This window comes from Suricata suricatta, chromosome 1, assembly GCF_006229205.1.
Source record: "Suricata suricatta isolate VVHF042 chromosome 1, meerkat_22Aug2017_6uvM2_HiC, whole genome shotgun sequence".
Taxonomy (NCBI): domain Eukaryota; kingdom Metazoa; phylum Chordata; class Mammalia; order Carnivora; family Herpestidae; genus Suricata; species Suricata suricatta.
In genome coordinates this window covers 126,463,641-126,481,980 of record NC_043700.1, presented here as the reverse complement: position 1 = coordinate 126,481,980, position 18,340 = coordinate 126,463,641, and the positions used below count along the sequence as shown (strand labels likewise).

Below are 18,340 nucleotides of genomic sequence, written 5' to 3'. Positions count from 1 at the left end.
CCCCTCCTTTGAATATCTTCAGTGTCCCTGATATTGTGCTAGGTGCTGAAAATATAATGGTGATCAAAACCAAATAACATTCTCTGTCTGAAGCTTGTAATACAGTGTAGAAAATTGCTATTAGTAAAATACTTATGTAAACAAATGTGAAAATTGCAACCATGACAAGGGCTACAAAGGAGGGGATTCAGTGACTCTATGAAAACCCATAATACAATTTGACCTGGTCATGGAGCAGAAAAGGAAGGTTCCCTGAATAGGTCATCTCTGAGCTAAGATCTGAAAGAAAAAAAGTTAACCATATGAGAAGGAGGAGGAAAGGTCCCTGGCAAAGGGGATAATATATGCATCTCTGTAACTCTAAATTGGGTTAATGTAGGGGCGCCTGGGTGGCTCAGTCGGTTGAGCCTCCGACTTCGGCTCAGGTCAGATCTCACATTCATGGGTTCGAGCCCCGCGTCGGGCTCTGTGCTGACAGCTAGCTCAGAGCCTGGAGCCTGCTTCTGGTTCTGTGTCTCCTTCTCTCTCTGACCCTCCCTCTCTCATGCTCTGTCTCTCTTTGTATCAAAAATAAATAAAACATTTAAAAAAATTTAAAAAAAATAAATTGGGTTACTGTAGACTGAATAATTCATTTGGTGCTTCCCTGTAGAGACAGACAGTTACCTTGTCCAAATGACTGTGTGGCATTTTAGAACTAGAACAGTTAGGGAGTCGCTCTTTGTCTAAATACATTTAATACTATACTGAAAGTCTCCACATGAAGACTTTGAAAACGGTGTTTGCCATTCATTCACTCCACATGGCCAACTCCTATTTAGAATAGTAAAGATACAAAGCTTCATCTAAAAGAAGAATTAAGCTTTAAAATTCACATGCATTAGGGGCGCTTGTGTGGCTCAGTTGGTTGAGCGTCTGGCTTCAGCTCAGGTCATGATCTCATGGTTCATGGGTTCGAGCCCCACATCGTGCTTTGTGCTGGCAGCTCAGAGCCTGCAGCCTGCTTCTGATTCTGTGTGTCCCTCTCTCTCTGCTCCTCCCCTGCTCATGATCTGTCTCTGGTCTCAAAAAATAAATAAAAATGTTAAAAAAAATTTTTTAAATAAAATTGACATGCATAATATAATCAGGTAGAATAAACATTACAGAAATGGGGGAAGATTTGAGTGTATAGCAGTTCTCAAAAAATGGTGTCTGGATGAGGAGCATGACATCACTTGAAAGTGGTTAGAAATACAAATGATGTAGACCCACACTAGACCTACTAAATAAGAAATTCTAGGAGTAGAGCCCAGCAGTTTGTGTTTAACAAGTCCTTAAAGATATTCTGATACATGTTAAAATTTGAGAGTCATTATACAGTGGAATTGCTAAAGACCATGAGCCATGGGAACCTTTTGGAAGACCTAGGAGTGACCACTGATTGAGTATAGGAAGGTCCAAGAGAAGAAAGGAAGGATTTTGGAGACAGATAGTAAAGCTTTGTTATTGTTACTATTGTTTTCTAATCCAGGGACAGGGATTTAGAATAGTGTTAAGGTTTCTTTCAGATCAGACAGACGCATGTGAAGAGTTTACTACTTCAAAACTGTGCCACTTATGGGGAAGAGCACTGGGTGTTGTATGGAAACCAATTTGACAATAAACTATTAAAAAAAAAAAAACTGTGCCAAATAAGTGATTGGGATAGTAAGTACCACAGATGTTCAAAGGAAGGAGGGATAATACCCCTTTCTTTTATAGTCATGGCAGGATCACTGCCCTGGCCAAGATTCATACAATATAAAGCATCTCCCACACTGTGAATGCTTAAGGAGTTTTCTTCTTCCAGATTTTGTAATGTTAATAGAGGTTTTAATATCTGAATGTAAAGTACTTATAATTAAGATAGAAGTATTACATAGCCTGTTGGCACATTACAGTGAAGAGACTTAATGGATGTGTTATAAAATTAATTGTGAGGCAGTTATATATTAAAGACTGTTCAGTGGGAGCTGGTTACCATAGGCCTTCAGTTCAGTTCATAGTGTAACATCAGTAATAGAGATTGAATTTGGCTTCTTTTGCAATCTGGAAATTACTATTATATTTGCCTATTGGAAATTGGTATTCATTTGAAGGAAATTTATGCTTATGATTTTGTTTATCTGAAATCTCTTTAGTTTTTCATTCCTTATTTATTGATAGCACAATGTCTTTTGGCACAAGTTTGTCACCTATTATAACAAATTAAAATAATTATTAGCTTGCTTTTTTGTGAATGAATGGTGTTGGTCTTGGTTTTCTAGTAGACAGCTTTATGAATATAAAACTAAGAATGTAGGAGGGTGGAAGCAAGTAAAATAACAATGGTCTCTAAGAAGTTTGTTTTTCTAAAATGTATTTCTTTGCTTGGTTTTATCTTTCCGTGTCTATTATATAAATCTTAGTTTTGGGTATTATGGTTGGCATTTTCCCCTATCTTCTTGAACTTGTATATTGCTCCTATGTCATTTTCAGTATGTAAGTGCAAGTTTGCATTCCTGTGAATCCGAGGCTTGAAGTTAGCATTTCCACCAGGGGATTATTGAACACAAATCAAGAAAATGTTTCTTCATCTTTTTGAGACTCTTAGCAATTTAAGACTTTTAATCTTTTTTAAAACAAAATTTTTGTGGTGGTTGTTATTCTAGAATAATGATATCTAAGCATGACCTTATTGAAAGACACTATATTTAAATAAGTTTCTCTTCAGAGAAGGAAAAATGTAAAACTTTTAAAAAACTGTAATTCCACACTTTTAGTTGATGTTGATGCTGATAATTGATTCTCCTTTTACTATAAGTCTCTTAGTTTGATTGTCTTGTGATTATTAAAACGTACATTCTATGTGACTATTTCTTAAATTTTTTTGAGATTTTTTTGTGGCCTTGCATATGGTCCACTTTGTAAAATATTCTTTGGAAATTTGAAATGAATATGTATTTTCTGTGTCTAGGACACAAATTACATTGCTTGATGTTCATGCTTTTAAAATTTTCCTGTAACCATAATTACTTTTTTGAGTTTATTTTTATTTCTTTTGAGAGAGAGAGAGAGAGAGAGTGCACACATGCAAGCAGGGTTTCTCTAAAGTCATTAGAAAAAATAAAACTGTAGACTAATATATCTCATGAACATAGAAGCAAAAATTTTTTAACAAATTGAGTCCAATAATATATAAAAATGTTAATATATCATGACCAAGTAGATCTAAAAAATACAAGATTGGTTAACTATTCACAAATCAATCAGTGTAATTCACCATATTTATAAACTATAGAAGCAAAACCACATACTCATCTCAGTAGAGGCAGGAAAAGTTTTTAATACAATCTAATATTCATTCCTGATCTTTTATTAAAAAACAAACAAACAACCTTTCGGCCAACTGGAAATAGAAAAGAGCTACTTCAACCTGATAAGGGATTCTATAAAAAACCTGTAACCAACATCATTCTTAATGGTAAAACAATGAATTTCCCCCACTCCCAAGATTAGGAATAATTCAGGGGTGTCTGCTGTCATTACTTATACTCAACATTGTGCTCAGTGTTCTAATCAATGCAATGAAGCAAGAAAACAAAATGGAAGGTATCCAGATTAGAAGGAAAGAAGTAAAACTATTTTTGAAAACAACATAGTTATCTTCATGGAAAATGTGATAGATCTACCAAAAATCTCCATTAGAACTAGTAAGTGACTTTAATAAGCTACAGGACACAAGATTAGTATACAACAATGAATTGTATCTTTACATAGTCACAATGAACAATCAGAAATTTTAAAAGTATGCTAAAATGATAAAAGGAAATTAGAAGATGGAGGGCAGAATAGGAGGACCCTAGACTTACTTCATCTCATGGATACAACTAGATAACTATCAAATCATCCTAAATATTCCAGAAATTGCCCTCAAGTCTGGCAGAACAAACTCCGCAACTAAAGGTATAGAAGAGGCCACATCAAAGAAAGTAGGAAGTGTGGAGACATGACATGGGAGACAGACGGACTATGGCTGCTGCAGTGTGGAGCGAGCCATACTTGGGGAGAAGAGCAAGAAACAAAGTAGCACAGAGGGGGAGCACACAGGGAAAACAAATCCTCATAGAAATTGGCTTGGAAAATGGAAGAGTCTGAATTTCATGATTTTTTGCAACCAGGGTATAAAGCCTGGAATTTTCAACATCACTAGGCTGGCTCTGGGAGAGCTTGAGTAATATTGGGGCTGCTGTTGGAGACAAGGCAGGCAAACATCCCACAAATATATAGCATGGAAAACAGTGATCTGAAGAGCACCCATTGGGGAGGTTATTTACTCATCTTGGAGTGTGCCCCAGAGAGACTGCATTTAAGTAGAGACCCCTCTGGGAACAAAGGAACTGATTGGCACCACTTTGTGCCCCTACCACTAAGCGTAAGCACAGGGGCATCTGCAGGAACAGTTCAAGGCCTACATTCAGTGTCTAACTTGTTCACACCCAGCCAGCCTTCAGCCTATGCTGCAGTGGAACCACCACTTCCAGTCACACTTGCCTGAGTCCCAGCACAGAAGGCCCTCTCTCCCAGAACACTGGTTCAAACACCAGCCAATATCACATTTCCTCACATGAGAGTTTTGCAGAGCCTCAGTACTTGCCATGGTGGCAACAGGTTTTGTTTCCCAAACAGACCAGAGCACATCTGGCTAAAAGGTACCACATTCAGGCCAGAGACCAAACATGCCCACAGCAGGCAAAGAAAGCATCTGCAGACAACTGGCCTGAAGGATAAAGTGTCCAGGACAAAACATGAGAGTGTATGCAGCACCAATGGAAATACTCCCAGAAGAGCCAGGCCCTGAGACATTACATGGCAGGGCACCACAGGACCTCTTCTTAATAAGGCCATTATCCTCAAAAACAGAAGACAGAACTGACTTTTCCTAACACGGAGAAACAGGCACAGAGACTTACACAAAATGAGAAGACAGAAAATATATCCCAAATGAAAGAACAGGACAAGGCCATGGCCAGAGAACTAAGCAAAACAGATAAAAGTAACATGCATGATAGAGAATTTAAAGGATAATTATAAGGGTGCTCACTGGATTGGAGTAAAGAGTGGAAGACAAGAATGAGACCCTTGACACAAAGATATGGAATGGCATAGCATAGATAAAGGGCTCATTAAATGAAATAAGAAACATGTTTGATGGAATGAACAGTAGGCTGGAAGAGCAGAGGAATGAATTAGAGACCTAGAAGAGAGTAATGGAAAGTAATGGAGCTGAGCAAAAGAGAGGAAAAAGATTAAAGGAAAACAAGAAAAGATTTAAGGAACTCAGTGATTCCATCAACTGTAATACCATTCATATTATAGGAGTCCCAGAAGAAGAAAAGAGAAAATATAGGGCAGAAAATTTAATCAAAGAAATAATAGCTATACCTTCCTTAATCTGGGAAATAAAACAGATACTCAGATCCAGGAGGTACAGAGAATTCCCATCAAAATCAACGAAAGCAGTCCCACACCAAGACATATTGTAATCAAATTGGCCAAGTATGGTGATAAAGAAAATATTCTAAAAGCAGCAAAACAAAGGAAAGCAGTAACTTAAAAGGGAAACCTCAGAAGCCCAGCAGGAGATTTTTCAGCAGACACTTTATAAGCCAGAAGGAAGTTGCATGATATGTATAAATTGCTGAATAGGAAAAATCTGCAGCCCAGAATATTTTATCCAGTACGACTATCATTCAGAATAGAAGGAGAACTACAGAATTTCCTAGACAAACAGAAACTAAAGAAGTTCATGTCCACTAAGCCAGTTCTGCAAGAAATATTAAAAGGGACTCTAAATCAAGAGAACAGAAGTGACAGAATAAGATGTGAAACAAAAAAGCAGAAGAAATGAATATTTGTGTTAAAAATCAGTCAAGGAACTCACAAAATAAAAGGGTAAATAAAACATAACAACATATACCTAAAAATGTTGGAAGGAGAGGAGGAAAGAACGGATTGAAACTTAAACAATCATCAACTTAATTCAGACTGCTATTCATCAACCTAATTCAGACTGCTATATGCGGAAGAGGTTATATACAAACCTAATGGTAACCACATCTCAAAAACCACTAATATACAAAGAATAAAGAGAAAGGAATTCAAATATATCACTAAAGAAAATCAACTAAACATGAAAGAGAGACAATAAAGGATCAGAGAAAATCTTTAGAAACAATCACAAACAAGCAATAAATACATATCTATCAATAATTACTTTGAATGTAACTGGAGTAAATGTTTCAATCAAAAGACATAGTGTGACAGAATGGATTAAAAAAACAAGACCCATGTGTATGCTACCTACAAAAGAATCATTTTTGAAATAAATACAGCTGCAGATTGAAATGATTGAAATGACATCTATCATATAAATAGATGTCAAAAGAAAGCTGGAGTACTAATATACTTATATTGGACAAAATGCACATAAATACTGTAACAAAAGGCAAAGAAGGACACTACATAATAATAAAGGGGGCAATCCAACAAAAAGATATCACAATTGTAAATATAGATCTAATATAGGAGCACTCAAATTAATGGAACAGTAAAGAACAAAAATAAAGGAATTACTTTATAATAATACAATAATGGTAGGTGATTTTAACACCCCACTTACATCAATGGACAGATCATCAAGGAGGAAACAATGGCTTTAAATGACACACTGGACCAGATGGGTTTAACAGATACATTCATAGCATTTCATCATAAAACAGCAGATTACCATATTCTTTTCAACTGTCTCCAGAATAGATCACATATTAACCCACAAAGCCAGCCTCAGCAAATTCAAGATAGAAATCATACCATGCTTATTTTCTGACCACAATGCTATAAAACTAGAAGTCAACCACAAGAAAAACATCTGTGAAACTCACAAATAAATGGGGGTTAAATAACATGCTATTCAACCATGAATGGATAAACTAGGAATTAAAAGAAGAAATAAAAAAGTATATGGAAATATAACAATGAAAATACCATGGTCCCATACCTATGGGATGTAGCAAAAGCAGTTCTAAGAGGGAAGTTTATAGCAATACAGGTCTACCTCAAGAAGCAAGAAAAATGTCAAATATCTTCATTTAAAGGTGCTGGGGGGACAGGGGGGAACTTAAATCCAGCAGTAGAAAAGAAATAATAACCAAAAACTCTCAAACAAAAGTCCAGAACCAAAATGCTTCTTAGGTGAATTTCACCAAACATTTCCAGAAGAGTTAATACCTATTTTCAAACTATTCCAAAAAATAGAAGAGTAAGGAAAACTTACAAATTAGTCAATAACTCCAGCAATACCCTGATACCAAAACCAGATAAAGACATGACCAAAAAAAAGAGAGAACTACAAGCCAATACTCTGATGAACAGAGATGTAAAAGTCTTCAGCAAAATACTAGCAAACGAACAATAGATTTTAAAATATCATTCACCACACAAAGTGGGATTTACTCCTGGGATGCAAAGGTGGTTCAATATTTGCAAATCGGTCAGTGTGATACATCACACCAATAAGAAAAACTTGAAGTCTGGAATTGTCATGCCTCCTGCTTTCATTAGTCAGGAGTCTTTTGTGGTTACACACAAGTTGTTCCAGTTCTACAAAAAAACCACTGCTGGTACTTTGACAGGAATTGCATTAAATGTATAGAGCCCAGAGCTTGCTTCAGATTCTGTGTCTCTCTCTCTGCCCCTCCCCTGCTCATGCTCTGTTTCTCAAAAATGAATAAATGCTAAAAAAAAAAATGTTTTAAGTCAGTAGTAAGAAGCACATGATCCCCCAAAATGGGTCAAAAGATTTGAATAGTTGTCCAAAGAAGATACACAAATTTCAGATTTCAAATAACTTTAAATTTATTAGTCTTTAGGGAAAGACAAAAATCTCAGTATCATTAGTCATCAGAAAAGTAATAAGATTAAAGCCACAAAGAGATCTTACTACACATCTGTTAGAGTGCTTAAAATTAAAAGGTTGACCATACCAGGAATTGACAAGGAGTTAGGGGAACTCAAGCTTTCATATACAATTAGTGGAGATATAAAATGGTATAATTTCACATTTTGGAAACTGTTTGAACAGTTTCTGAAAAAGTTAAGTATACACTTACCATGCATACTTCTAAATACTTATCCAATAGACATTAAAAACTACCTCCATCCAAACACTTATATATGTATGTTCATCTTAGCCTAATTTGCGGTAGGCAAAACCTGGAAACAACCCAAATTCTATCAACAGGTGATTGGATTAACAAACTGTGGTATATCCACTACATAGCAAAAAAGGGGGGTCAACTATTGATACATGCAACAATGTGGATTAATTTTAAAATAATTTAAGCTGAGTGAAGGAAGTCAGACCATACTGTATGATGGTAGTCTAAAATTCTAAAATATGAAAACTAACATATAATGATAAAGCAGATCAGTGGTTACATGGGGATGAGAGATAAGAAGGGATAGGATGCAGGAATTACAAAGTATATGAGGACACTTTTCGAGGGTGTTAGATGTGTTTATTATCTTGATTGTGATAATAGTTTCACAGGTATATTCATATGTCAGAACATCAAATTGTACTCCGTCAGTATATGCAGTTATTGTGTGTCAATTATGTTTAATAAAGCTATTTTAAAAATATATCAAATGTTCTCTATTATTTTTCAATTTAGAACTTACCTTTTTTTCCTTATTTATTTGAAACTCTGTGTTTTTATACATTTAAAAAAGTTTTAACACTTATTTATTTTTGAGAGAAAGAGATAGAGCATGAGCGGGAGAGGAGCAGAGAAAGGGCGACAGAATCAGAAGCAGGCTGATCTGTCAGCACAGAGCCCAATGTGGGGCTCGAACTCACCAGCTGTGAGATCATGACCTAAGCCAAAGTCAGACACTTAACCAACTAAGCCACCTGGTTGCCCTCAAACTCTGTGTTTTTAAAAGAAAATCTTTTTCCAGGGCAGCTGGGTGGCTCAGTCAGTTAAGTGTCCAACTCTTGATTTCTACTTAGGTCATGATCTCACAGTCATGAGATGAAGTCCCACGTTTAGCTCCTTGCTGAACATGGAGCCTGCTTTAGATTTTCTGTGTCTCCCTCTCTCTCCCCCTCCTGTCATTACTCTCTCTCTCTGCCCGTCCTCCCTGCTCGCCTATCTCTCAAAAACAATTTTTTTTTTTAATGAAAAGAAATTCTTTTCCAATCAAATGCTGACCCTGACTGCCTTGGTGTATCTTTCTCTTCACTGATCAAACCGCAGAAATAGATTCCCCACCTTAAAAAATTAATGTCATCTCACTCTTAAGAATAGAATTATAAGTATATATAAATTAGTATATTAGTTTAATATATTAAAATGATTAGAGATGGGGGAAAAACAAAGTTCAAGACACTGAAAATTTAAAAAATAGGTTGTGCTGCAGACTATATTTTGTTTTCTCAAGAGTTCTGTATTGAAGTCCTATCCCCCGATCCTCACAATTTGACTGCATATGGAGGTAGGGCCTTTAAAAGGTTAATTAAGTTAAAATGGGGTTATTTGAATGGGCTCCAATCCAATATGACTGATGTCTTTATAAGAAGAAGAAATCAGGACCTATACACACAGAAATTATAACACACAGGGCAAAGACTATGACACAAGGAGAAGATGACTACTGACAAGCCAAAGGGAGAGGCCTTATCAGAAACCAGTCCTACAGGCACCATGCTCTTAGATTTATGGACTCCAGAATTGTGAGAAAAGTCATTCATTGAAGTTACTCACACTCAGATATTTGTAATGGTAGCCTTAGCAAATTAACACAGGCAGGATGGAAAAAAATGAAAACATCTAGAAATTAAATATATAGGTCCTAAATTTATAACCTCATAGGAGATCTTTAACAGCAGTTAACACAGGTTCTTTTACTTTTTAAAGAGGAAATTAGTAATATGGATATAGAAGTGAGGAGTTCACCTGGATACTAAAAATACAAGGGAGTTAAAAGATCATGGAAGATTGAATGAGAAGGTCTAACATACCTCTAATATGAATTCCTAAAGAAAGCTCTAGAGAAAATGAGAAAGAGAACACTAAATGAAAATATAGTAGGAGAGAATTTTTCAGTTGATTAAATACATAAATCTTATTATCTAGAAGTTTTAGTCATAGTCAAAATAAAAATATATTCATACCTAGATTTGTGGGCTTGGGCATACAGAACACAATAGATAATGAGAAGATTTTTAAAGCCATCAGAAAAGGAAAGATGGATTATTTACAAAGAAAAAACAATTAGACTAATAGCAACTATATTGCTAGCAGCAATGATAGAATCGGAATTTGGTAAAATATTAAAACTGCTATGAGAATGTGTTATAATTATTTTAAAAATAATAAAAGAGGGAAAAATCATTGAAGAATAATAACCCAGAGCAACACTCTAATGGCAATATAATATATAATATGTAATTTAAAATTATCTAGGAACCAAATTTTAAAAAGTTAAAAAAGAAACAAATGAAGTTAATTTTATTTTATTTAGTATATTAAACAATTCTAATATGTAATCAATATAAAAATATTAAAAAGGTATACACTTTTTTATGCTAATATAAAATCTATTTTACACTCACAGCCCATCTCAATTCAGACTCTAAATTTCATCCAAAATATTTAGGTTTTATAAACTGTATTGATTAAAAAATTATTTATATACTCAAGTTGTTGGAAGTGTACTTTGTTTAAAGTTTCTTTTTATTTTGTTTTTATTTATTATTGAGACAGAGAGAAAGAGGGAATGAGTGGAGGAGCAGAGAGAGAGGGAGACCCAGGATGTGAAGCAAGCGCCAGGCACTGAGCTGTCAACACAGAGCCTGATGCGGGGCTCGAACCCACAAACCATGAGATCAAGACCTGAGCCAAAGTCAGCCACTTAACCGACTGAGCCACCCAGACACCCCTAAAGTTTATTTTTGAAAATGAGAGAGAATGGGGGAGTGGCAGAGAGAGAGAGGAAGAGAGAAAATCGCAAGCATGCTCTGTGTTGTCAGTGCAGACCCAACATAGAGCTCCATCGCACAACTGTGAGATCATGACCTGATCTGAAATCAAGAGTTGGATACTTAGGCAAGGACTCACCAGGGGTCCTGCAAGCATATACTTTTAAAAGGTTCCCCATACATGATTAAATTTCATTTTAAAATTTAGACTTAATGTAAAATTCAGTTCCTCTGAATTTCCAGTTCTTAAAAGCCATACATATGTGGCTAATAGCTACTGTACTAGAATGTGAAGATAGAATTTAATATCCTCCTAAACTGTGGTTCAAGAAACAGGTCAAGCCTTTAACATAAAAACTGAATATTTACCATTAACAAAACATCACTGAGGAAACTACTAAAGATGTATCTTTGGAAGAAGGAAATGTAGCCCAGAAGAAAGTATACTTCCAGAAGGAATGATAGGCAGAATAATTAATTAACTTGACGGTAAGGCATTGGCTGTATTAAAACATCAATAATAATGATGTCAAGTTTAAAATTATGAATAAAATAACATTTAGACTAGGGTAGATGATAGGAAAAAACAGTTTAAGAGTTTGACTTATGAGAATGGTCAGTTTATTGACTTTAGAGTTTGCATAATCAAATATCCTTAAAATTTTTAAGGATAATCACAAAACAAAAAGAAGTGTAAAACTTTCCATCTGGTAGAACCTCATGTATGAGAAGAGAGACAAAGCACTGAACTTCAAACTGATTTCCTGGTTTTATAAGCCTTTACAGGAAATATAGATAGTTCCTATGGATTAAAAGCTTTTGAGTAAATCTTTGTATAGTCTGTGCAGCTGTTAAAAGACCAAATTCTAATAGCCTCTTTATATTACATTCCTAATTATCTACAATCATAATTTTCTTGATTAACAGGGTGTATCAGTTGTCTTTGACAAGCTACATCTTGCCCTGCCTTTATAAAGCCACAACTAACAGGTCTGTGTTTGAACCAGAAAACATTACCCCATTTTCTCCCTAGAAACAAACTATAAAACATGACATTAATATCTACCATTCTTAAAATGAATAATGTCCATTGCTTAGAAGTGTAACCACCCCTCCCCCATAAATACACAGTCAATACACTGTTTTGATTTGAAATGTTTTTGGCTCTAGATGTGACAGACTATTTTATAAACATAAAGTCATACATTTATGAAGGAAACTTACTACAGGTCATGCTTTCTAGCCTCATCCTTGGCTGATAAATATGATTTTACTCACAGTATACATTGTTTAAATTTTATAGTTACAGGACTTTTTAAAATATTGAGATATATATAGTTAAGAACACTTTTATTTTTTATAACTGGAGTTACAAAATAAAGAGCTTAATAAAGAGCATTATTGTTCATTGTACAGCCTGATGAATTTTATGAAAGTACACACCCATATAACAACCACCCAGATCAAGATATAGAACCTTTCTAGCACCTGATAAGTCTCATGCTTCCTAGTCAATTATTTTTATATGATGTTTATTTATTTTTGAGAGAGAGAGCGTTCATGTGTGGAGGAGGGGCAGAGAGAGAGAGAGGGACAGAGGATCCGAAGCAGGCTCTGTGCTGACAGCAGAGAGCCTGATATGGGGCTCGCTTTCACAAACAGTGGGATCATGACCTGAGCTGAAGTCAGAGGCTTAACCAGCTGAGCCACCCAGGAGCCACCCCCCTTTCTTTCTGAGTATAGTTGACACACAATATTAAATTAGTTTCATGTAAATATAGCATAGTGATTCAACTTCTATATATGATATGCTATGCTCAACACAAATGTAGATACCACCTATTGCCATACAACACTCTTACAGTATTATTAACTATACTGTGCTTTTTATTCCCCTGACTTGCTCATTCGATAACTGGAAACCTGTATTTCCCACTTCCCATCCCTCATTTGCCCACCTTCCACCTCCCTCCATCAGTTTATTCTCGTTATTTATAGATCTGATTCTTATTTTTTGCTTATTTATTTTTTCTAGTTTTCATATATGAGTGAAATAATATGGTATCTGTCTTTTTCTGACATTTCACTTAGCATAATACCCTTTAGGTCCATTCATGCAGTCACAAATAGCAAGATCTCATTTTTTTTGTGGCTGGGTAATATTCTGGTGTGTGTGTGTGCATGTGTTTGTGTGTACCACATCTTCCTTATGTTACTTCTATATCTTGGTTATTACAAATAATGCTACGCTAAACAGAGAAGTGCCTGTATCTTTTTGAATTCGTGTATTCATTTTCTTTGGGTAAATACCTGGGAGTGGAATTACTGAATCATATAGTATTTCCATTTTTAACTTTTTGAGGAACCTCCATACTATTCTCCACAGTGGCTGCAACAATTTACATTCCCAGCATTAATGCTTGGGGGCTTCCTTTTCTCCACATCATCATCAACACTTGTTATTTCTTGTATTTTTATTTTAACCGTTCTGACAAGTGTTAGATGATATAGCGTTGTGGTCTTGATTTGCATTTCCTGCTGATCAGTGATGTTGAGCATCTTTTCATTTGTCTGTTGGCCATCTGTATGTCTTCTTTGAGAAAATGTCTTTTCAGGTATTCTGTCCACTTTTTATAAGATTGTTTTGTTTTTGGTGTTGAGTTGTATAATTTCTTTTTACATTTTGGATAGTAGCTTGTTCTTTGTTATATCATACTTGTTTTTGGTTATATCATTTACAAATATCTTCTTTTCAGTAGGTTGGCTTTTTATTTGTTGATGGTTTCCTTTTCTGTGAAAAAGCTTTTTATTTTGATGTAGTTCCAATAGTTTATTTTTGCTTTTGTTCCCCTTGCCTTGGAAAATATACCTAGAAAAATGTTGCTACAGCTATGTCAAAGAAATTATTCCCTGTGTTCTCTTCTAGGATTTTTATAGTTCAGTTCTCACATGTAGGTCTTTAATCGATTTTGAATTTATTTTTGTGTATGGTGTAAGAAAAGGGTTCGGTTTCATTCTTTTGCATGTAGCTGTCCAGTTTTCCCAGCACCATTGGTTGAGGAGACCGTCTTTTACCAATTGTTATATTCTTGCCTCCTTTGTTGTATATTAATTAGCCATGTAAGTATGGGTTTATTTCTTTTCCTAGATAATTTATGGTTACCAAGAATAATCATTATTATGACATGTTACACAGATATATTTTTTCCTCATTTTAAACATTGTATAAATAGAATCATACAGTGTAAACTCTTTTGTATCTGATTTCTTTTACTCAACATTCTGAGATTTAACATTATATAACTAAACTTTTTAAAGAAAGCATTTTATAATTCTCTATTTCTTTTCTCAACTATAGAAATTAAAAAGGGGTTTTATGTCTCATATAATTTGGTAAGAGGTTAAGATTTTTATCCTCTTTGGGTGATGTGTATCAGTCATTTTTAACATTTTCACAAGAAATGTATCCTAATATTTCCTTTTGAAAATGAAATCATTTACTATTCAAACATGCCTCCTTCTGCCTTTTTGAGAAGGAAGAACTCCCTCCATCAGTTTATTCTCTGTATTTATAGATCTGATTCTTATTTTTTGAATTCTTATTTTTCAAATTATTATTTTTCCTACTTGAAAACATAAGTAGGGAGGTTATACTTGAGGAACAGAGAATGGCATTAGTAAATACAAAAATATTTTTCATAAATAGCTTCAGATCATGGTTATGTGGAATTATATCATCATAATTAAAGTCAATTTCTCTCTGGAAAACTTTTAATTTTTTGTAAGTTTTTGAGACAGTGTGCAGGCAGGGGAGGGACTTACCTATTGAGATGAAAAAGTTGAAGCATAGAGAGGCTAGGAAACTTATTTAAGATCACAGTATAACCTATAAATGTCAAACCTAGGATATTAACTCAGGGATTCTGGCTTCAGTCTGAATTCCTAACCATTATACTATACTTCCTCTCTTAAATAAGACTACATCCTAAATTAATAAAGTCAGATATTAAAAGGAATGAAATGAAGCTGACAGTTGTCAGTATCTTTCTAAATTTTCTGGTTTACTTTAGATATTTTGATGATTAGCAAGGTCTGGAACCTATTACACCAGAATATAAATTCTTGAGGACTAAAGGCTTGTAGGCATTTATTAAATACTGTTGAACAATTGGCTTTATCAAGAAAATATACATGACGTAAACATTAATGTCTCTGAAGGCACTTCATTATCAATGTACACAATATAGATGTCTTAATTCTCATTATTTACTCATTGTTTCCAAATGGGATTGCTGTTCTATCCTGATCTATATTAGAGAAACCGATTTTTAAAAGGTTAACAAAATTCATGAGGTATCAAATTTTTAATTGGGATTTGACCTGTAGGATAGACCTTATTTTCCAATGAATCTTGAATATTTTATAAGATTATAATTATAATTACTTACTAATCAAGAAAATGTTCGGGGCATCTGAGTGGCTCAGTTGGTTATACATCTGGCTTCTGGCTTCGGCTCAGGTCATGATCTCCCGGTTCATGGGTTCAAGTCCCGCCTCGGGCTCTGTGCTGACAGCTCAGAGCCTGGAGCCTGCTTCAGATTCTGTGTCTCCCTCTCTCTCTGACCATCCCCTGCTCGTGCTGTCTCTTTCTGTCACTCATAAATAAATAAAAAACATTGTTATACCAGATGATTTATCTAAGTGTCTATATTTGTATGCACATATGAACTGAATTTTTTTAGAGAATTCTGTATTATAGAATGACTTCATCAAATTCTTTTGAGTTTGGAGCAGTGACCTCTGCATAGATTTTTGTCAGTCATTCTAATAGAACATACAGAATAGTAAGACTACAATTTCTGTATATGTACTTCAATAGGGAAAGGGATTTTTCAGGTCAAAATGATGTTGGTATTCTAAGTCTTTAGATGATTTCCTGATACTTTTATTTAGTTCTCTTATCATTTGTGTTGCCAGGTATGATCATTTCCCTTTTAATACCATACTTAGAAGGCCAAAAAATAAAGTGGAGACAAATAGAAAGTAAACTTCCTCAGTTGGGGGGGAAAGTGTGGATATGGGTCTTAGTTTAAGGGAACATTGGAAGGAAGCTCTAAGATGCTTTTTTGCATATCAGATTTTTGTTCATTTCTAACTCTGCCTCTAGCTGCTCTGCTCAAAATTCTGTTTAAGCAACTTTTTCTGTGGAATGTTGGTAAAAGTCTATAAATAGAATCATTTGACTCCTGGAATCAGTTCACATCAGATTTACTCTTTCATAATAATAGCATTCTTGAGGATAATCATCACACAACTAAAACATTATAAGACATCAAATTACAAGCTTTTGAATTCCATTTTTAAATATTCTTTTGTTAGCATTCTATGAAGGATTTTGAATGCATTTGCTTTAAATTCTTTCCTTGTTGTTAGACCAGGACAGTGAATTGTACTCATTTAAACCAGTACTTTAAATCTCCTCACTTGCAGGTTTGCATAACCCTTTACAATTTTTGAAAAATCTATTTTGTGGTTTGACTGTATACTAAAGAATCTAATACTTAAATGTCATATGTGTGTGTGTTGGGTATTTGACAACAATGTAGTGTGTTGTTGCAGCTGCTTTAGTTTTATTATAAGACATTTAAAAATCACGTTTGAAAACAATGAAAATATCCGTGTCATTCCTTTGTGTGTGTGTTTTCTAACAAGCAAGAATATGACCAGCCTTAGTAATTCTGTTTCTCACTGCTCTCACCATTTCTCTGCCCAAAGTTCTTGCTGTTCCTTGTACAAACTTAATAATTTCCTGAACACATGTCTTTGCTTTGGCTGTTTCTTTTCTTTGGAGCCTCCCCCTTAACCCTGGTCAAATCTTACTCATATTAAAGACGCCTGGGTGGCTCAGTTGGTTAAGCATCTGGCTTCAGCTCAGATCATGATCTCACAGTTCATGGGTTCAAGCCCCACGTCAGGCTCTGTGCTGACAGCTGGCTCAGAGCCTAGAGCCTGCTTCTGTACCTCTGTCTTTGACCCTCCCCTGCTCACGCTCTCTCAATCTCTCAAAAAAAAAAATAAATAAATAAAAAACATTAAAAAATTTTTAAAAATCTTATATTAAACAGCCACATATAAAACAAAGAAATTAACTTTTTCTTCATAGAATAATTATGCTGTCCTCTAAAACTCCCTTTGTATTCTTTTTTCTCAGATACCTTATGCATTCTGTCTTCTTTTTATAAATAAATACATCTTATCTCCACAGTAATACTGTGGACTCTCTGAGCAAATGACTTGTCATATTGAAAAATTATATTTAAATGTGAATAGTATTATAATAATGATAAACTTTTAGATACCCAGTAAAAATAAACACAAACCTGTTGTACAAAGTACACTTTGAAAGATGAAGTTCTTGCCAGAGTTAAGTAGTTTTGCTGACCTTGGTTGTGCTCATGAATAAATCTCTTAATTTCAGAGTACTAAGTGATTATGGATTGCTTTCACCTTCTGCCGTTTCTGTTCTGTGCTACCTTGTCAAGGATAGAGTTACTCTGTGGCCTCGGCTGAGGAAACGGAGAGTAGCAAGCTTTGTTTTGGTCTAAATGAACACCAGTATCCAATAAGGCAGGATAGAACATAGCCTTTAGATTTCCAAGTGGTGTTTATCCCTCTTGAGTTAACTGTAATGCCCAGTTATTTAAAAATTCAAGTAGTAACACATACACTAGAAATCATAATTCTGTCCCTCAAACCTGACGAAAATTAGATACAAGAGTTAGAATCCCAGTTTCCTCTCTTAGCTTTATGATTAGAAACTGGGGAACTGTATGGAAAGGCTAATAAAAAGATTTATTTAAAATAGTGGGGTGGCGATTGGGAGTGATGGGTGAAAGAAGTGTGAGAGGGAGATTAGGGCACCATGCTTGCACAGATGCCCAAGAGAAGAACAATTTGGGGGAAAAAATCACCCAATCACAAGACTTTAAAATAGGCCAGTGACTCCCCAAATGTATGTCTCCCAAATTCCAAATCCAGCTGTCTACGTGATACAGATCCAGCAGATCCCACTCCTACCACCATCTCCCAAGCCCTACCTCAGCAACCTGTGCCATCCTGCAATCTTCTCTACCTCCGTTGATGACACTTCATCCTTCCCATTACTGAGGCCAAAATCTAGGCATCATCTTGATTCTTCTCTTCCTCTTGCTTCACATCCAGTTTGTCAGGAAATGCTGTTGTCACTCCCTTTAAAATACATTCAGGTTTTAACAGGTTCTGCACCACCCCTACCCC

The 18,340-nt window shown here is 35.1% G+C and overlaps 1 protein-coding gene across 1 annotated transcript in view; it reads left to right on the top strand.

Moving 5' to 3' along the window:
• The window catches only part of PTPN13 (protein tyrosine phosphatase non-receptor type 13), a 189,152-nt gene that overhangs the window by 38,714 nt on the left and 132,098 nt on the right, over window positions 1-18,340 (top strand). The gene's annotated exons all lie outside the window — the stretch shown is intronic.